Raw genomic sequence first — 6573 nt, 5'->3', positions numbered from 1 at the left:
TCTTTCCATGCATAGTTTATGTAATACTTCCCTTTATGAGTCGTACTCATACTTCCAACTCATATACTTTCGAGACTTCAACACTTCAGTAGTAGCTAAGGGTTTATTATTCTTATGACTTTATTGTATGACTCATATCCTTTCTTATGACTTTGATCCTTGAGTCATAACTTTTTTATACATGCCTCTTTAGATAGGCTTTTAGTTCTGTTGTGAATACAATTAGCATATGAGTCATATCAAATATTTATAACTTATGAGCTGACTTGTATCCTGATCATACATGGTATTATTCTAGTCTTTTTCTTTTTTTTCTTTCCAAAACTGTTGTTGACCTATTTTTCTTGAAATATATACCAGATTTTATCACATCTTACAAAATATCCTGAGTTCACACCGAAGTTCACATTTTTAAGAATTGAAAGTGTCATGTTTCTATGATACATTATAGTTCTATTTGAATGCTATTACTTTTTTGGGCCATGTTATTTCTAGTGAGGGTATCATAGTGGATCCATAGAATGTTGTTGTGGTTAAGAAGGTACCTTGACCCCAAAATCCAATTGATATTCGAATCTTCTTGGGTTTAACTAATTATTATAGGAGGTTTGTGGAGAGTTTCTCTTCAATCACTACCCCATTGACAAAGTTAAATTAGAAAAAAGGTAAAGTTCTTAATGTCTGATGCTTGTGGTTGTAGTTTTGAGAAGTTGAAGGATAAGTTGACATTGACTCCAGGTTTGACCTTTCTCGAGGGTACTGATGGTTTTTTTTATACTGTGATGCGACACATGTGGGACTTTGTTGTGTTTTTTTCAGCATGTTAGGGTGGTGAGGTAAGCTTCTAGGCAACTTAAGGTGTATGAGAAGAATTATCCTATCCATGATTTGGAGTTTTTGGTTGCATTTTTTGCTTTGATGATTTGGCTCCATTACTTGTATAGATTTTATGTTGATGTATATTTTGTGTACAAGAGCCTACGTATGTGTTTACTCAGACAAAGTTAAATCTTAGGCAAATGATATGGCATAAGTTATTGAAGGATAATATATGAGTCTTCACTATCATCCAAGTAAAGATAATTTCTTAGAAGGTTATCCATGAGAAGCTTATCTCATGTTATTAAGGAAAAACAAGGGTTGGTGAAGTATATACACCTTTTGGATAATTATCCAGTTCATCTTTTAGATTTTGAGGATGGTGGGGTGATCATTCAGGAGGTAGAGAAGAATTCTCTTGGTACTAAGATGAAGGAGATATAGGTTTTGTATCCTACCTTGATGAAAATTAATGATGAGGTAGGTTAGTTTAAAGTCTTGGCTTTTGAGATTAGTTGCTATTGTATGTTGAGGTACCAAGGAATATTATTAGTTGCTATTGTATGTTGAGGTACCAAGGAATATTATGCATTCCTAATGTCGATGGGTTAATGGAAAAAATTTTGGTTGAGGATCATGAGTCGATGTATACTATTCATCCTAGTTAGTAAGGTAAGGTTATTTTGTCCTAACTTGGTTCATCAGGCTTTGGAGAAGGTGAATGTGTTTAGGAATAGGGTTAAGACTGCCCAAAGTCATCAAAAGTCCTACACGAGTGTGAGGTAAAGGGAGTTGGTGATTGGTGTTGGCGGTTTGATATTCTTGAAGGTGTCTCCCGTGAAGGGAGTAACGAATATTGAAAGTAGGGGGAGTTAAGTCCCCAATATGTTAGTTCATACTTGAATTAGAGAAGAGTGGGAAACGTTTCTTATGAGTTGGAGTTTCCTACGAGTTTATGACATATCTATCAGGTTTTCCATGTTTTGATGTTGAAGAAGTGTGTAGGTGATCCTTCCTTAGTTGTCCCTTTGGATGGTGTTAGCCCTTTAGATTCCTTGTCTTATGAGAATTTCCTATTTGAGATTGTAGATCGGCAAGTCCAGTGGTCACGGACCATGTATATGGCTTCGGTGAAGGTTCTATAGAGGAATCACAAAGTTGAAGAAGCCACTTTGGAAGTTGAATAGGACATGAAGTCGAAATATCCATTCTTATTTTCTTCTTGGGAAATAATGCTAAAGCCATTTGTATTTCTTAATATCTCTATTTTGTATCTTTGTTAAAGGTAAGTGTGGTTGTGTTCATTGTTAAATCATGCTAGTGGATGCCTTATCTCTTCATTCGAGGATGAATGATCCTGGGGAGAATATAACACCCCGGTATTTGATCCAAAAAGTTTTAGAATTTTTACTCACTAGCCAACCTATGATTTACTTTACGAGTAGTAAGGTGTCCTTAAAAGCCACTGGGGAAAAATAAACATCTGACTAATGAGTATTATCTATGATACTATTTTGATTATGAATAGAGGTCACGAAATATAAAGACTCCTTATGAGTAATGGTGGCCAAATCATACGGTGACCAGTGTGTACCCCAAATAGTTCTGTCCCAGTTATGAATAGGACCCGACGAGTCTTACAATCTCTTGGAAAGTCATGTGGTGTGATAAACAGGGTAACCAAATAGTGGTCCCTTAGCTATTGTCCAGAATACGACTAATGGTGATGAGTCATAGTGAGTCCTTACGAGTCATATAGTGACCCATAGTAACTTACGATAATGTCTTTTCTATTAATTAATGGCACTTTGGATATTTCCCTCTTTACTAACTAATACCTCACATACATAAAATGCCTTGAGGCCATTATTTCCATCCCATATCAATTTTAAACACTCTTTTTACACTCTAAAATTCCCTATTCAAAGAACAAGCTAGAGTTTCTTTAAGTTGGTAATCTAAGGACACAAAAATTGATTTCACACCATAATTCACAGTACTTTAAGGCATGTTACTTTTCCCAAAGTATTATTTTATCAAAAGCATGTGTTTATAATTGTACCTAAGTGATTAAATTGATGATTTTAAATGTGGGTTGAGGTTTATAGAACATTATTGAATTAATTATTTCTCCCATGGCTTTTATGAATTATTTATGGTTCGATATGATGATTATTAACATATGGGGTTCATAGGCAAGCTGAATAAACTAGGGGGTAATGGTTTCCCCAATTTTTTAAATATGGATAATTTAATTGGTTAACCCCAACCTAATCTTGTGAAATATGCTTTGAATATAAGTATATTTGTATTGGAGTATATTTGAAGCCATTGAATGAAATAAAGAGGTTATTGAAACATAACGGTTTGATTTAATGAACAAAGAAGGTCATGCCATTCCCCCATATTGATTTTAATGAATAACATGGGTTGTTTTCCCCAAGTGAATGGAATTGTACTGGCATGATGATGTTACCTTGCAAGGGTAGTTGGTATGAAAATACCAATAGTGTATACCTTGAAAAATATTTATTCTATTGATGGAAATGCATGAAAAATATTTTAGTTGTGCTTAAAGAGCATTGTGTAGCTAGGCCGTGAAAGGAGAGGTCCAAAGGGACCAATACTAGAAATCAGATTTGTTGGTTTGGTGGATTAAAAGGCTGGGGTTTCATGTCCTATTGCTTATGACTAGGTGGTTCAAGTCCCCCTTGTTAATTGACTGGGTGTTCATGTCACCCTTGTTATAGGATCGGGTGGTTTGAGTACCCGTGATACATATGTACATATGATTATTTCTTGGGATTGTGAAACTACTCGTAGTAGGGCCCTTTCAACAGGGAGTGCTAAACCTACATATCATGTGGGTGACTTTTTATAATGGTTGAGCTACACGGTCCTTGATAATGTTTTAAAGTTCATGCTAAGGCTTGTTCCTTACCCTGACAAGGTATATTTATGTATATATATATATGCATATTATTGTGTGTACTATATTTGGATGATTTTTAAACTACTGTCCATGACATTGTTTTATCCCTCCCCTGAGTTACATGCTAGCACATAACCCGCTAACTATCTCTGAAAGCTATATACTTAATGAAGGAATCGGAGACACTTCTGTTTTTTCTGCATAGTAATTAGATTTCAAGATTATTAGTAGTTAGCTTGAAGTAGTGAGACTCATTTTACCTGAAGGCCACTACTTATTGGTTTATCTTTTATCATAGACTTTTATTTGGACTTATTTTGGATATCGTCGGGGGCATGTACCAAAATTGGTTAGATTTGGTTGTCATAGAGGCTTTTTTGATTACTGTGGACTGGGTATTGGTTGTAGTTGTATCTTAGACTTCTTAAGCTTACCTTTATCTATCTTGTTATATGTTTAAAATTCTATTACTTTTGATGTATTATGTTTTGTGTAACTAGGAAAAAAGAGTGATCTTTGGACTTTGGCGAGCAGGGGGAGCTGGACCTATATATCCCATGGATTCCTTCCAGCAGGGGGAGCTGGACCTATATATCCCATGGATTCCTTTAGGATGGAGCAAACTTCATAATTGATGTTAATTGTTTTATGTATCATGTTCAATATCTTTTCCCCTATCTCAACATCCTATATATATATGAATGTGGTGCATACGTTTTATGACTAGATTTTGGTAATTGCATTATTTTATCCTTAGTTCGGAGTTACATGCCAGTGCTGGCCCTACTCGCTGTCCCTAGACGCTGTATCATTTCATAATGTAGCATCTGAGGGCTTTTCTGTTGCTCTTGTGCAGGGTTAGGTGTTTGAGTACTTCTGGTGATCAGTTGTGTAGTGGTGAGCCTCCATCCTTCGGAAGGCCTTGTCATTTCATTGTTCTTTCATTATTATTATTGTATTAATTTTAGATTCTTTTTGGTCATATTCGAGGTATGTCCCAACTTAGTTGGTATTTCTAATATAAAGAATTTTGTAGCCAAGTATTGGGTTGATTCTTCATTTTGATCCTTAGAATCTTCATTTACCTTATCTATCTTTCTTTTAATATTTGGGTGGATTCCGCTGTATTCTTTAATAATGACCTTGATTTAATTCTAAGGGTGTGGTCTATGGCCTAGGGTGGGCTTGAAATCTTAACACGACCAATCGTGAGTTTAGGTCATGACAAGCTTGGTATCAGAGCATGGTATAGGGTTGTTGGGTGTCTATAATGTAGTGTCGTGTAGAGTCCCTTTTATAGGAATATAGTGTACCACACTTATTAGGGGAATGCTATGAGGAACTTAAAAATGTTTCCCTTTCTTGTGTTCTTTTTAGGCAATATATTCTCATTCTATGAAACTCGTCTAACTCCTGGCTTAGTCATGTTGCAGATCATGCCTCTTTGATTTCCTGATGGTCATAAAGCTCTGCTGGAAATTGTACCCCACTGGAGGAAGTGTTGAGGGAATTCACCTAGTTTTAAATAGTGCAAACCCGGTCTAGGGTCCCTGCTCCTGACTGTACAACTCCATGTGGTGTTTCATCGGTCCCAACATGTCCCTCTCAGGATTCTCGGGCTTGTGACACTTATGCTTAGTCACCTTAGGGAGATATCTCTAATACGGAGTTTCGTTAGTCTATTTATATGCTTGCTCAATTTGTAGCATTACCATTTTGATTGTCTGATTATGTTGGATGTATTATTAGTTCATATGAGGTCACACTGGTTAGCTCGTTTATGAGGTTCAATCCACGAACATTCATAGGATCAAAGGTTGAGGAGGATACTCAGGGTTTTATTGATGAGATAGAGATAACTATTAGGATATTGCATGCTACTTATTCAGAGGTTGAGGAGTCTATTTCCTATCAGATGAAAGATAACATTTACCAATTGTATAGAGGGTGAGATGCGATATGGGGTGATGATGCTGAACTATCAGTGTGGGATAAATTTTCAGGTGCTTTTCTTGATTACTTCTTTCCTTAGGAGTTGAAAGAAGATAAGGCTGAGCAATTTTTTTTTAATTGAAGTAGGGTAAGATGGGTGCTAAGGAGTATGATCTGAAGTTTGTGCAGTTAGCCCGGTATATTCCAGAATTGGTGTCTAATATAAGGTCCCAAATGAGGAAGTTTCCTTATGGTTTGTCTCATAAATTGGTGTTAGAGTTTAATGCTGCTTTGTTAAATAATGATTTGGCTATATCCAGGATAGAGGTGAATATACAATAGAAGGAAGATGAGAAAAATAAGTAGGCAGAGATAGGAGAGAGATAGAGCACGAAGGTTTGATATTCCAAGCAATGTGTAAGTCAGTAGAACAATAAAAGAGACTGTAGGCAGTGAACAAAGAAGAAGAATTGAGGAAATTCTTATTTGAGAGCTAGTGCTCCTTATCCTAAGCCTTCGGGTGATCATCATTTTTAGGCTAGCAGTGCTCCATAAGGAACAGGGTACTAAGTGTTAGGCATGTGGAGCTCAGTCAGCCCCACATTATCCTTCTTGCCATTTTTCAGGCAGCTTCACCATGGATATTATGAGGAGGGAAGAAATCAATGTTATAATTATGGTCTGCTTGGTCATATACACTTATATTGTCCTTCATCCAGAGTTGCCACTGGAGCTAATAAGGTCTTGGTTGCCACATCTTTGGCTTTTGCACCTAAGGGAACTACTTTAGGTATCGGCAATGACCGAAATCATCTCTACGCTCTTGTTATTCATCAAGAATCTGAGGCATCTGTCGATGTTTTCACTTATACGTTACAACTCTTCTCTCA

Source organism: Capsicum annuum, chromosome 7 (assembly GCF_002878395.1).
Source record: "Capsicum annuum cultivar UCD-10X-F1 chromosome 7, UCD10Xv1.1, whole genome shotgun sequence".
Classification (NCBI taxonomy): Eukaryota; Viridiplantae; Streptophyta; class Magnoliopsida; order Solanales; family Solanaceae; genus Capsicum; species Capsicum annuum.
The sequence above is the reverse complement of the archived record's forward strand: the minus strand, read 5'-3'. Positions refer to the sequence as shown.